At 41.9% G+C, this 15,451-nt stretch overlaps 1 pseudogene; it reads left to right on the top strand.

The window, feature by feature from the left end:
- The first annotated feature begins 6,476 nt into the window (after positions 1 to 6,476).
- LOC129512114 (glyceraldehyde-3-phosphate dehydrogenase-like) lies at positions 6,477 to 7,460 on the top strand (annotated as a pseudogene).
- Positions 7,461 to 15,451: the final 7,991 nt, after the last annotated feature.

Below are 15,451 nucleotides of genomic sequence, written 5' to 3'. Positions count from 1 at the left end.
AGCCACTGCCTTAAAGCAGCCTTCTGGTAAAAGCAGAGGTTGAGGGAGGGGAAAGTCAGTTATGGGAAGGAGGTTACCAGGAAAGGCACCGTAAACAAGGTCATGCTGATTTACATCATTGCCCTCTCCATGAAGAAGAGCTCCTAAAAATTAAGGAGCATCCTTCTCTCCTTATGGGGGTGAGTAGGGGGAGGGAGAGGCTAACAAATGGAAATTTCCCTTATAAATATAAATTTCTTATTACCCTTTCTTACAAAAGGGTAATATCTACTCAGGTTTTTTTTTTTTTTTTTTTTTTTTTTTTTTTTTTATGATAGTCACACAGAGAAAGAGAGAGAGGCAGCGACACAGGCAGAGAGAGAAGCAGGCTCCACGCACCGGGAGCCCGACGTGGGATTCGATCCCGGGTCTCCAGGATCGTGCCCTGGGCCAAAGGCAGGCGCCAAACCGCTGAGCCACCCAGGGATCCCCAGGTTTTTTTTTTTTTTTAAGATTTTATTTATTTATTTGAGAGAGTGAGCAAGAGAGAGTATGAGCTAGGGGAGGGGCAGAGGGAGAAGCGGACTCCCCCCTGAGAAGGGAGCCCAACTCGGGCCCCATCCCAGGACCCCGGGATCGTGACCTGAGCCAAAGACAGGTGCCTAACCAGCTGAGCTGTCCAGTGCCTTCTGGTTGGTTTTCAGAGCTTTTCTATTTGCAGTTTCTTAAGCATAACTAGCTCCAGGGACACCTGGGCGGCAGTCACAAGTGTCCCTTCGTAACCCAGGTCAGTTATGTCACTCCTTTGCTCAAAACCTTTCACAACTTGGATTTGGAGATGATCAGCATGAAGAAATACCCCCCTATTGTTTCCAGGTTTTGACTGGATGAGTAGCAACAGACACGTACAGCCTCTGGGGCGCGGTTCAGAAGGTGGTGACTTCTAGAGTTGCTGGCGGCCCGCACTGTGGGGTGACACTGGCGACATTTTTCTTATCAGCGAAGTCTGGGCATCGCTCTCAGAAATGAAGTGTAGCCTGCAGACTCCTTCCAGCCCCCTCAGTCGCTAGCCCTGATCCTATCATCCAATTTCTTTTAATAAGTGCGTTTTCTGCTTAACTTTGCCAGAATGACTTCTTTTGTTTGCAACTAAAAATCCTGACTTTTTGAAGAGGAAAAAAAAAAAAACAAAACCCATCGAAGATTCCCTTTTTTAATATTTTAGTGTCCTTTCAATGCTTCCTGTACATTAGGTATGTTTCTAATATATGCACATATATATGCAGAGACTTATTTGCTAAATGACATAATTTTATGCAATTTTGTATTTTGTTTATTTTTCTCTACTTACCATCAGTTTATAAATATGTTTTTGGCTGTTGTAACTCTTCATCAGCATTTTTGAGGGCTGTACAATGTTTCCTCAAATTAATGCTTTGTACTTTAGGTAAAACAAATTATTGTTGGATATTTAGATTGCCTTCAGTTTTTCTTTATCATAAATAATGCTGCTATGATTATATTTATATATAAGACCTATTCCAATTTGTTTTTTAAGATTTCATTTGTTTATTTGAGAGAGAGAGCAGAAGCGGGAGGAAGGAAGAACCAGGCTTCCCACTAAGCAGGGAGCCGATGTGGGACTCGATCCCAGGGTCCTGGGATCATGACATGAGATGAAGGCAGATGCTTAACTGACTGAGGAACCCAGGTGCCCCCATATTCCAAATTTAGTAGGATTGACTTTTTTGAAATACAATTACATAACTAGATATGAGAGTTTTTAAGATTTCAAATATAGAGTGTCCATTTACCCTCTTAGAACTTGTATTAATTTATACTTCCAACACTATCATGTGGGCATCATGTCATATATCATCCTAAATGTTAGAATAATGTGTATATATGAACCTGGTTGTGCATATTGTCTAAAAGAACCAGACCTAGACACTAGTTAAAGCAGTAAAGATAGATTTTATTCAGACGCTATTGCAATAGGGGAAAAGAGATGCCAGGATAGAACTGGGCTCAATTCTGAATACAATAAAGACATTTTAGGATTTACAGTCAAGAAACAGAGTTGAGGGGAGGGGCATTGGTGGATGGAAAATTATAAAGAGCAGGCCAGACTGAGCAGATATCAAAGTGACGAATTTGATTAAATACTGAGGTTAATCATATATCAAGGGTGAGGGAGATTTTCTCTTACAGGAGCCGAAGGAAAGCTACCTCCAGATGGGCGACTTTGGAGGATTATTTTGAGATTATTTTGAAGCTGAAGATGATTTTGGGCTGAGGGTAATCAAGACCCTATGAACTCAGGAGAAATTTTGCCCCTCCCTAAACCAAATAAAAGACTAAACTGGGGGTCTTTCTCAGAACAAAGGTTATTAGCAGAGGTAAATTATCTCTGAGTGACCCATGTGTATGCAGGAAAAGCATCTAAGTACCAGAGCTCTCTTCTTAAGTCCCTGTGAAGTACCTTCCTTTCCTCTGAAGTCCCAGAACCCTACCCTCTTCTCCTTAATTCAAGATGATGTATATACCTCATTTTGCCTGGCTGTCTTTGGAATTTCCATGTATTTGTGGGTTCCCTGCACACACATTATTAGATTTTATTTCCTCCTGTTGGTCTGTCTCATATCACTTTGATTCTTAGTCCAGGTAGAAGGACCTTGAAGGAGACAGGAATCCCTGCTCCCCAACACTCTCAACTGATAAGATTATTGATAAAGCTGGGCGATGCAGGTCTGGCAAGGATGGGGGTAGGGGGCAAGGTTGAGGCCTAGTCAAGAACAGGACCTAGAGGCATCGGACTGAATTCCCATCAAGGAGAGCATCTCGCTAATGTACATATTTAGGTACTTCCTGTTTTCTATCCTTTTGCACCTTAGATTATAGTTTATCACTTCCTGATTTCAGCTTTAGTCACAAAGACCTCAAGGAACAGTTTTTAAAAGAGGAAGCCACAGTGGAACTTCTAAATTTTGCCTTTGGTATCACAAGAAAGACAACACGCTAATGAAATTTATAAGCACTGGGATCAACTCTGCTCAACCTTAAGCAGAGTAGTCACCTTTAAAAATATGAACTCAAAGACGACAACATGAGGATTGAGTAATATCCGTTTCTAAACTCTTAAACATTGCTACACTTGTCTTCCTATATATACAATAGATATGTATACATACTTCTCAAAACTTTCCCAAGCATAAATATGTTTCAGAGAAAAACATTCACTGAAGCTTCACATCCTCTGGTTGCACTTCCTAGTTTGGTAAGGGTCCAAATAGGAGTTAACTCAGTTTTAGCATAAAAATCTGGCTGAAGGGATCCCTGGGTGGCACAGCAGTTTAGTGCCTGCCTTTGGCCCAGGGCGCAATCCTGGAGACCCGGGATCGAATCCCACGTCGGGCTCCTGGTGCATGGAGCCTGCTTCTCCCTCTGCCTGTGTCTCTGCCTCTCTCTCTCTCACTGTGTGCCTATCATAAATAAATAAAAATTAAAAAAAAATCTGGCTGAAGCTCCGTTTTCTGTTTCCCTGCAGAGTGATGCTGCCCGGGATTGAACAAGACAGGAGGGTTCTTACCGCGCACTCCACCGAGGGCCCTCAGGGCCTCTTCAGAGGGTGCTTGCCCTGCTGCCTAACCATACTACCAGCCTCTCGGGAGCTCAGCAAAGAGCTTTGCACGAACTGCAAAGTGTGCGCAGGGAGAGGAGCTCTCATGTGGAGAGGCTGGGAGAGCTGGTGTGCAGTTACCACAGCAACAGGCCTTCACCTGCCACCTGCTTTCACCGGCCACACTGGGAGGCCTAGCAGTCCCCTTGTAGACTAGGCCGCTCATGCGAAGAGGGGGGCTCACTTCTGCTAGTTCACCCCGGTCCCTTCACAAGACAGAGCCCCTGCCTCAGGCTTCCCAGGGCGTGGCATAGCATTGGGGCGCTGGAAAGTAGAGGTTGCGTAGCTACATTTTGAGGAGGGAATTGAGGGCCAGTGGTAAGTAATTTGCTCGAGTACACGGTGATTAAAAGACGTGAATTAAACCACGGGGCATCTCTCTTCTGTGGACCAATGACAGATGCATACACCTCGTGCATTTGGCAGCCCACACCATGACAGGGTTAGCGCTTTTAATCAGCTCTCCCCTGTGTTTCTGGGATATGGCCACTGTTTCATGCTACATGGCTTCTCTCTGCCCTAATGACATCTTATCTCTGGCAAAGTACTTGGCCTGAAGGCTCTCATTCCCTGCCTCTTTGGATGTTGGGACCAAAATATTCCCAGCTTTCTACTGCTGCTGCCACTGCCACACAAGCTTTCTTCAGCAACCTTTTGTGAGTATACGACAGCCGTTTGCAATGAATTCCATTCTCACCCTCCCCTATAGTCCCCGAGGACTTGGCCATGGCTGATGGCTGTTGTCTCCGTTTGGATACCTAACACCCAGTACAAACTTCGTCAGCCCACTCTACTTCACTGATTTTAACAAATCATTCACATGGACATAAAAGCTAAATTTGCTCTACTTCCAAACTCCAACCGGAATTACTGTATCTCCAAATTCCTACAACCTTCTGCCTCCCACCTCCCAAGTGCTGGCACAGTCCCTGCTATTAAATCTGCTGTCTATGCAGTTGGTGACTCAAAAGCTTCTCCTCTTATTCTTCTCTCTTATTCTCAGCCCCTCCACTCCGACCTGTTTGCTCCTTTTCACTATCTAGCCTAGACACCAACGATCGGGGATCACAGGCATCTTCACATCAGTATCATCCATACTCTCGTTTTAGGGTCTCCCTGTGGGTTTGGTCAGCAGATCCTTGATCAAAGAATTTGTGTTGGTTTCATTTCTGCTAAGTAGAACTACAGAAAGTAGAAAGCCATGATGATGGGCATCATTACAGTTATTTTGTTCCTCAGCATTTTAAATCAGATACACTTTTTATTTTGAGCAGTGTTGTATCCAAATCTTTTGCAATCCTCAAGCCACGAGCCCACCCTGAGGAGCTGGTCTCCTGTAATTCAGCTTCATTAAGCTTCTTGGCAGGCACCAGAGGCCAGGTTCTTCTCCGAATCCAGCGTTTTTGTTCCTTTTGACCCAGGTGTCATTTTCTTACTTCTTTCTTTGTCAAACTCCATCTCATCTGAAAACTCTAATACATCTCATCCAACTTTCTGAGTCAAACTCCAGGCAACTCAAATGTTGCCTCTCTTCTATTGGATTTTCTGACTCTCCTTTTGTCTGTGTTCCTTTTTCCCTTTACATACATGTCTTCCTTTTCCACTGAATTGTGAGGCAGAAGCAGTCTATCTTCATTATATTACCTCTATCTTTCCCTCTGCCTTCGTCCTCTTAGGCTGTTGTAACAAAATACAGACTGGGTGGCTTCAACAAAACTTATTTCTCACACTTCTGGAGACCGTAACAAACTTACTTACAAACAAACTTCAACCGAACTTATTTCTCACAGTTCTGGAGTCTGTAACAAAATACAGACTGGGTGGCTTCAACAAAACTTATTTCTCACAGTTCTGGAGACCGGGGCATCCCACCAATTGTGTGTGGGCTGATTTGGTTCATGCTGAGGGCCTCTTCCTGGCTTGCACAGGGCTGCCTTCTCACTCTGTCATCACCTAGTCGAGAGAATGAGAGAAAGAGAGAGCTCTGGGTTCTTCCTCTTCTTAGAAGGACACTAATCCCATCATGGGGCTCCACCTTCATGACCTCATCTAAACTTAATTAGTCTCTAAAGGCCCCACCTCCTAATACCATCACATTGGGGGTTAGAGCTTCAACATAAGAATCTGAAGGGGATGCAAACATCCAGTCAATATATCGTCTATTTCAGAACCCCCACCTCAAATTAGATTAAGTAAACAAAAACCTGGTAGGATATTGGACAGGATGTGTTCTAGAGTTGGAGCACTTGCAAGATCTGAGTCTTTAAATTTGTGTTATCTTGTGTCATAGCCACTAGTCACAAGGGGCTCATTTGAAATGTAGCTAGCCTAAATTGAATAGTGTTCTAAGTATAAAAGATACACAGGATTTTAAATACTTAGTATGAAACAAAGAATGTAAAATATCTCTTTAGTACTTTTTATATTGATTGAATATTGAAATAGTATTTTCTATAAGTTGGATTAATAAACTTATTACAATTAGTTTCATCTGTTGCTTTTTACGTTGTTAATATAGCTACAAAAGTATTTAAAATAGCATTGTGGCTTGCATTATATTTGTATTAGTGATATTTTAAATATACAATGTGCAGTATGAATATAGTGACTAACGCAGAAGAAAAATATTTAATTTTTTATAATTCTGCCAACTATAGAGTAAATTCAAGTTTCTTATCAATAGGAGATTAGGATAAGAAAGATGTTGGTGACAATGCTATGTTGCCCCATTATTAGAAGGTTCTAGGCTATCTGCTCTCCCCTGTTTGACAGCCAGCCACATCTTGTGGTGCCGTGCCAGTCACATCCCTGAGACATGATGGTGAAGATCAGATTAAATGGATTTGGCCATGTTGGGCGCCTGGTCACCAGGGATGCTTTTAATTCTGGCAAAGTGGATATTGTCGCCATCAATGACCCCTTCACTGACCTCAGCTATATAGTCTGCATGTTCCGGTATGGTTCTACCCATGGCAAATTTCATGGCACAGCCAAGGCTGAGAATGGGAAACTTGTCATCAATGGAAAACCCATCTCCATCTTCCAGGAGCGATATCCCACCAACATCAAATGGGGTGAGGCTGGTGCTGAGTGTGTTGTGGAGTCCACTGGGGTCTTCACTCACTACCATGCAGAAGGCTGGGGCTCACTTGAAGAGTAAGGCCAAGAGGGTCATCATCTCTGCCCCTTCTTCTGATGCCCCCATGTTTCTGATGGGTGTGAAACATGAGAAGTATGACAACTCCCTCAAGATTGTCAGCAATGCCTCCTGCACCACCAGCTGCTTGGCACCCCAGGCAGTGTCATTCAAGAAAACTCCACGGCATTGTGAAGAGACTCATGACCACAGTCCATGCCATCACTGCCCCCCAGAAGACCGTGGATGGCCATTCTGGGAAGCTGTGGCGTGACAGCTGAGGGGTTGCCAGAACATCATCCCTGCTTCCAGTGGTGCTGCCAAGGCTGTGGCAAGGTCTCCCCTGAGCTGAACAGGAATCTCCTTGGCCTGGCCTTCCGTTTCTCCACCCCCAATGTGTCAGTTGTGGATCTGACCTGCCACCTGGAGAAAGCTGCCAAACATGATGACATCAATAAAATGGTGAAGCAGGCATCAGAGGGTCCCTTTGAGGGTGTCCTGGGCTACTCTGATGGCCAGATTGTCTCCTGCCACCTTAACAGTGACACTCAGTCTTCCACCTTTCATGCTGAGGTTGGCATCTCTCTCAACGACCATTCTGTCAAGCTCATTTCCTGGTATGACAATGAATTTGGCTGCAGCAACCAGGTGGCCTCCAGGAAGTAAGAGCCCCCTGGACCAGCAGCCCCAGCCAGGGCAAGAGAAAGAGAGAGGCCCTCATACTGGGGAGTCCTTGCCCCAGCTCATCCCCCCAACACACTGAGAAACTCCCAACCTCCACAGTTTCCATCCCAGACCCCTGAAGAAGCCAAGGGGCTTGGAAGCCCTACCCTTGTCATGTGCCATCAATAAAGTATACTGTATCCAGTCAAAGAAAGAAAGAAAGAAAGAAAGAAAGAAAGAAAGAAAGAAAGAAAGAAAGGTTGATTCTATCAATTCCATACCAAAATATTCTTGTATAATAATTAAATTATACACATCTTCCAAAAAATACACATGCTCATTATCAAAGTATTCATATTCAAGTGGCCACAGTTACAAGGTGGCATTGGGCACCTGAAGCTGTCATAACACATACTCAAAAACCTGTTTATAAATTAACACAAAATTATTTCCAATTCAAATGCCCCCATTCCATTATCACTAACTTCTAATCCTTTCAGGAAGAGTCAACATCTTTGCAGTTGCCTTGCTAATCGTGCAATGCTGTCAACATCCTGCAATGCAAGGCAAATGCAATAGAAAAATCAATTGTAATATGAAGTTGCAATTCTTGCAAGAGATTCAGGATTTCAGGAATTTATTCCAAAGCTATTGACAAATAAAATGCTCACTAGGATTAAATCAGTTAACATTTGAAGAACAAATTTTAAAATAATGACTCCATCAGTCCATAAAGGGAGAATGATTTAAGTGTCAAAGAGTAACAAGAATTCTTGAGAAAATTGATGAAGAGCGCTGGTCAACCTCTCTATACGTACTTTACTTTTTAAAATGGCCCTCTTTATTTTGAAAGTCAAATGTGAAGTATGCTGTTTTCTTGTATCATATAACTTTGCTAAAACATTATGCTGATCTCAGTTAACATTCATTTCATCTTATTTTTCTAAGGATTTTCCTAAGAATTAGTCTGTAGTTGCAATTCACAGTTAAACATTTGTTAAATATAAGAAAAGACAAGTTTAATTTCCAAATTTTCACTTTCATCTTTCTAAATAAAACTCCATTTAGGGGCGCCTGGGTGGCTCAGCCAGTTAAGTGACTGACTCTTGATTTTGGCTCAGGTCGTGATCTCAGGATAGAGAAATCAAACCCCATGTAGGGCTCCATGCTCAGCAGAGAGTCTGCTTCTCTCCTTCACTCTCTGCCCCTCTTCCCACATGCACACACTCTCTGAAATAAATACATCTCAAAAAAAAAAAACATTTAAATCATTTTGCCACATTTTATTTAGAATTTTTGGTCTTCCTTTAAAGTATATCTGCTTGAAATGGTCCTTTTCTCTGGCCCCTGGGTGGCTGGGCTGAGTGCTTTACTCTTGATTTCAGCTCAGGTCATCAGGTCATGATCTCCAGGTCAGGGATCAAGCCCAGAGCTGGATCCACACTCAGAGGGGAGTCAGCTTCAGGATTCTCTCCCTCTCCCTCTCCCCCTCCCACCTTTGCACCCCCTTCCTGCTTGCCCACACATGTGCCTGCACGCTCGCTCTCCCTCAAATAAATAAATATTTAAAAAATTAAAAAATAAACAGTCCTCTTCTGAAACCAATTTATCCTAAAATACTTTTCATGGTTAAACTTTTTAAATTATTTTAAGTACAAACAGGATATATATACTTTCTAAATTCATACCCATGCAAAAATAAATAAATATTAATAGATTGATGCTTGTGTTTGTGAAGCACTTAATGTGCAATGCTGCTAGATTTAATCATTCGTGAGTTAAGCTTGTCATATATGGGAACAAACGTACCTCATTAGGTCTCTGAACATAATCCAAGTGTCTGCAGGTAGGAATACAAGATACAGGCGGTCAGAGAAGTAATGCAGGTGGCACAATCATAGCACTGAGACTTGCCCAATTAACCGTTACACTACGTAACTACCCACTTTGCCTAATTCCGCACTTCTGAGAAAGAAATGGTTTTGAACATGATAAACTCAAAGGAAATGGTGGTTTCAATAGCAATTTTGCTGTTTCCTTTGAATGTTCTAGTTCTTTTTTTTTCCCTTTGTTTTCTTTTTGCGGTTTCTTTGCTAAAGCATCTTTAGCACATTCCGTCAGTTGCGGTCCCAGGGGCAACTATATTTTTATTATAGGCCGCAGAGGACTCTATGCTTTCTTACATAAAAATACAATTTAAGAAAAAAATGTTTTCTAAAGCTTTAATTCAGGGATGCCTGGGGGGCTCAGTTGGCTAAGCGTCTGCCTTCGGCTCAGGTCATGATCTCAGGGCCCCAGGATGGAGCCCATGTGTCATTGGGCCCCCTGCTCAGCGGGGAGCCTGCTTCTCCCTCTCCGTCTGCCGCTCCCCCTGCTTGTGCTCCCTCGCTCTCTCCTCTTTCTCAAAGAAATAAAATAAGAAAATTCCAATAATGTCAGTTTTCTGTAAATCAGGCATTATGGGAAATCAGTCTCTCAGTTCTTAAGTTTTGTGCTCCTTAGGTGACATGCATGAGATTTTCCATTTTGTGTCCTCTGATTTATTAATTTGTTTTCCTCCTCTGCTTTAATTTTACTTTATTTTTATTTTTATTTTTTTAAGATTTTATTTATTTATTCCTGAGAGACACACAGAGAGAGGCAGAGACACAGGCAGAGGGAGAAGCAGGCTCCCTGCCAGGAGCAGGATGTGGGCCATCCCCTGACCCCGGGGTCACCACCTGAGCTGAAGGCAGCTCCTCAACCACTGAGCTACCCAGGCATCCCTCTCTGTTTTTTTAGATTGAAATTCTGACCACGCTGCCCAACACATACTTCTTTTAGAACAAAGATCTCCACAGGGGATTTTTGCACCATAGCTCCCTGCTTTGTGTGGGCTGAGGGGTTTTTGCATTGCAGTCTCAGCCTCTTCCCGACAAATTTCACAGGTGTCAGATCTGCATGCCAGTCTGAAGGCTTTCCGGATCTACTAATGCTCTGTCCTATCCCTTTGTGTTTCCATATTCTAATTAAACTTTATTTATGAACACCAAAATTTGAATTTTATGTAATATTCATATCCCATTTTTAAATTTTCTTAAAAACCTCATTTTAGAACAGTTTTAGATTTACATCAAAATTGTGAAGATACTACAGAGTTCCCACACACCTCATGCCACTTTCCCCTATTATTAACTTCTTGTGGTACATTTGTCACAATTAATGAACCAATACTGATACCTGTTCATTAGCTAAAGCACATACTTATTAGGATTTTTTTGGTTTTCACCTAATGTCCTTTTTATGTCCCAGGATCCCATTCAGGATACCATCTTACAGTTAGTAGTTTTAACTCTAGGTTTAGACTCATCTTGGTTCTGATGGTTTCTCAGGTTTTCCTTATTTTTGATGAAATAAGGAAAGTTTTTAAAAAGTATTGGTATTTTGTGGAATGTCCCTGCATTGGGATTTGTTTGATATTTTTCTCATGACTTGACTGGAATTCCATTATTTTTGGGAAGAAGACCACAGAAGTAAAATGCCATTTTCATCATATCATATCAAGGATACATGCTATTAACATGACTTACCATTGTTGATATTGATCTTGATCACTTGGCTGACATAGTATTTATCAGATTTCTCCACTATAAAGTTACTCTTTTTTTCCCTCTTCCCCATACTATATTCTTTGGTATCACAAGTTTTATAGGCATCAACCAATAAACCTCTTATACTTCTGTCTTGACATTGGCTTCAGGAGGATCTGAACAGGCACAACTGGTTTCAGTAGTGATCCAATGAAGCAACTAGTAAGAAATCACGATCCTTTGCTTAGTTGCTGAAACTGATCCAGTTTTCAAATGGGACTGAAGAGGTGGCTGAGTTCCTAGGAAGCTACTAGCAGGTATTTAAAGTACTTTCCAGAAGGAACCCACAGACATTTACTTTAATGAATATATATTTGAAAGGCGGAATAGCCACACATTTGGGAAACAGTTGGACACATGGTCTGAGTTGACATTGAACCAAAGTGTCATCGTGGGGTCAAATGCAAGCAGGACCACAGGGCATGAGTGAGCTACATTAGCAGATAACCTACCATTTCACCCACCACAGTGATAGCACCCCGTCTCAGTTCATGCTTGTGACTATACTGAGGGGGTTCCTATACCTCTAGGTAATTTTTAAAAACCAGATGTTAATTTATCATTCACTTGGCCCAAAATCTGAGGGCAAGCTGAAAATGGACAGTGACTGCATGATAGCCTTGAAAGGCAGCAGTAAGAGAAAATCCTCAGGGTGGGGCTTTGAGCAGTGTTCCTGACTATCCACTTTGCATGGAAGCACATGTGGCTTGAGCTAAGAGTCAATATGGACACATGGACAGTAGCAAATGTCTAGCCACAGGCTAGGAGTTTGACAGGAAAAGGATTGAAAGGTCAGAAATAAGAGGGTCTGGGGCAGAGGCATGTGAATGGAAGTAAGAGAGTGGGAATGGCGTGCAGAAATTTTTTTACAGATTATTGTCCATCAGAGGCATCAAATGACAAAACAGACGAAGTAAATCATCAGTTGACATTAGCTAGGCTTTGTCCCTTGCCCACCCAAAATTAACATGATGGGCAGAGGGGGTGCATGATGCTACACATAATGCAGTTGCATGGACTTCATCACCGTTGATCAGCTACCTCTGTACGTAGAGTCTACCAAAAATGGAGATGAATCCCGAGTCCCTAACATAGTACTATTGTTTGAGAAGACCAACTGGCACTTGGTGGCAAGCTGACTACCTTGGGCTCCTTCCGCTCTGGGAAAGCCAGTGGTTTATTCTCATTGAAATCAACACCTATTTTGACATCTTTTTCCTGGGTATGGATGTGACTCTCCTGCCCTCAGACTTTAGCCAACACCACTGTGTGTGGGATTCTTGAGTGTCTGATCCACAGGAAGAGAACACTACACGCGGGATCCCTGGGTGGTGCAGCGGTTTGGCGCCTGCCTTTGGCCCCGGGCGTGATCCTGGAGACCCGGGATCGAATCCCACATCGGGCTCCCGGTGCATGGAGCCTGCTTCTCCCTCTGCCTGTGTCTCTGCCTCTCTCTCTCTCTCTATCATAAATAAATAAAAAATTTAAAAAAAATTTTAAAAAAAAGAACACTACACGAGCCAGCGTCCCATCCGATGTCTCACTTCAATGATGAGGTCTATCAGAGCTCAGTATCAATAGTATTCCTCAGATTTTAAATATTTTTAGACATCTTGGCTAATACCACCCATAATCCTTCACTCGGGTGGTACGTTGATTTGGAGTGGTCCTGTGTTTTTGGCAATTCCTTCTGCTAGGGAAGAGAAAGACTGCGGTGTCCAGTGTCTTCCACTGTGCCCTAGCCCACCACCTCTATGGAGCGTTGCAGAAGGGGTTCATGGCTACGCTGCCTCTTGCACGTCCTGTCCCCTCCGGAGTCACCAAGCCTGTGTGACTGTATCTAGTTCCCTCCCCAGCGCTGTGTGTTGTTCCTTGTGAACATTCTGCACTCGTTCTTGCTCTGCTCCAGCCTCCCTTTGTGTCGCGTCGGTTCCACCCAGCACTATAGTTCATCGCTATGGGCAGTTGAGGAACCTAGAGAGAACCCAACAATCTTTACCTTCATCTTGTTTTAGGAAATAACATCTGATCCTTGACCATTTAAATGAAGGAATCGAGATAGCACTGGATCACTAATATTTTGTCAATATTTATTGACTGAGTGTACTGACTCTTTCACACTTTCTCAAACCCTTACCTAAACCAAGGGCAAGTATATGCTACACACAATGTAGTATGGACACTTGCTGGAGATAATCCCACTAGGGCCAGGAACATTTCAACAGTCCCAGAGTTTTACAATGCAGAATAGAATATACAGTACTTTAAGGAGTGAACCAAATGCTCATTTACCACTCAAAAGACTATTTGGGTCAGAATATCCTGATCAAAATATATTCCTGAAACTCAGTGTTCATGGAAACTGAGTTAAGAGTAATTTTCCCTAACACCTCTGGGATTCATGCTAATCATCCCTTATGCAAGGAGTCAACCTGTAACTTGTGTAATAAAGATAAAAGTAAGTATTCTAAGGACACAGGGTGTATGGTTCTCGGAGAGCTAGAGATAATACCAAGAACCAGACTTAGACACTGTATTCCTTTGACCACATGATGCTATGAAGGGACCTTCTATATATTGATTTTAATGCCATTATTTTCAGACTAATGGAATTAGTTTAATTAAAATAACTTTATAGTAAGAATGTCCTTTCAATTGAATCAGTTACAGAATCCAACTCAAAATAAGAATGAAAGGAAAAAGGAAAACTTATTGGATGGAAATAGGATATATTCTAGGAAAAAAAAACAACACGTGTGAAAAGTTGGGATAAAACTAGGTATCAAGGACTACAAATTTAAACTGCTTGTTTGTATTAATTCATTCTTTCCGTGTAGTCTTCTAAACAGCCTCAGAGCTTTACATTTTAAAACTTTCACCAACACGGAGAACCTGTCTTGAATGTCTGTCTGGGTCTCAAGCGAAAAACTATGATGGTGCCCACCTGTGTGGTCAGCAGACCTTCCCCAAATGAAGGAGATAGAATCACAATAACAAAATGACTGTGGATATAAAAAGTGAGGGAAGAAGGGTAGGAAATAAAATGGGAGAACAATTTTTTAGAAAAATGTGAACTTAAGGAAATAAATAACATATAGAATACATCCGTGATTTACACATGTCCAGGGTGGAAATAAGCCAAGAGGAGAACTTCTCAACCAGGCACTGGGGATATTTTGGACAGGAGAACTCTGCTGTGGGGGCTGTCCTAGGCATCGTGAGACTGTTACCAGTATTCCTGGCCTCTTCCCACTACATACCAGCAGCACCTTCCTGGTCATGACTTCCACAATGTTTCCAGATTTTGCTAAACGTCCCTGGAAGGGAGGTTTCTGCCCCCAGTTAAGAACCACTGGCTTATTGCAATCATATTTCATGAAATTACCTGGAGCATATCTTGAAGAGTAAAGTTAGATGAGTAGAAGTTAGATGTACAGATATAGAAGTTAGTCATAGTGGGGACGGAATACGGTATCATGAAGAATCGATACTTTTAAATGCATCAGAATGTCTAGAAAATAATTTTTCAGTCCTAGGTTGTAACATTTCACAAATCCAAAGTCAGTCTTCTCATTTTAAAAAGGGAGCCCTGGTGGCTCAGCGGTTTAGCGCCGCCTTCAGCCCAGGGAGTGATCCTGGAGACCCAGGACCGGGACCAAGACCCACATCAGGCTCCCTGCATGGAGCCTGCCTCTCCCTCTGCCTGTGTCTCTGCTTCTCTCTCCTCTCTGTGTATTCTCATGAATAAATAAATAAAATCTTTAAAAAAAATAAAAATAAAAAGGGAAGCAATACTAACTCCGCAGAGTGACTTAGGGTCATATCATTACATAATGATGTGAAAGCACATTGGATGCTATTTAGTAGTATATAAATATCAGAAAATACTACTAAATAAAAGCACTGTAGAGAACTAACCCTTTCCTCTACCTAAGGCTTTTTCTCAGAAAAGAAGTTGACACAGAAATTATATATATGTAGGGCTTTTTTGTATAATTCTCATCTTGCCCCTTTTAAGAAGATGCTTTTAATGTAATAAAGTTAGCAAACATGGAGTTTATACCATTTGTTGTATGCTATGTTAGGTATCTTTATTCAGGTCATTTATTAGTACTACAAATGGAAAGTAGTTTATGTTGTTAATTTATGAACTTTTGCTATCATATTAAATAACCTCAAGTAAATAACCTCTTTAAATTTTTATTTTATTTTACCACATAAATTTGGAAGCAGCCAAATTGCTCAATAACAAATAATTAAACTTTTTTTTAAATTTTTTTTAAAATTTTTATTTATTTACGATAGTCACACACACAGAGAGAGAGAGGCAGAGACACAGGCAGAGGGAGAAGCAGGCTCCATGCA

The sequence above is a fragment of the Nyctereutes procyonoides genome, unplaced genomic scaffold (genome assembly GCF_905146905.1).
Source record: "Nyctereutes procyonoides isolate TBG_1078 unplaced genomic scaffold, NYPRO_anot_genome, whole genome shotgun sequence".
Classification (NCBI taxonomy): Eukaryota; Metazoa; Chordata; class Mammalia; order Carnivora; family Canidae; genus Nyctereutes; species Nyctereutes procyonoides.
The sequence above is the reverse complement of the archived record's forward strand: the minus strand, read 5'-3'. Positions and strand labels throughout refer to the sequence as shown.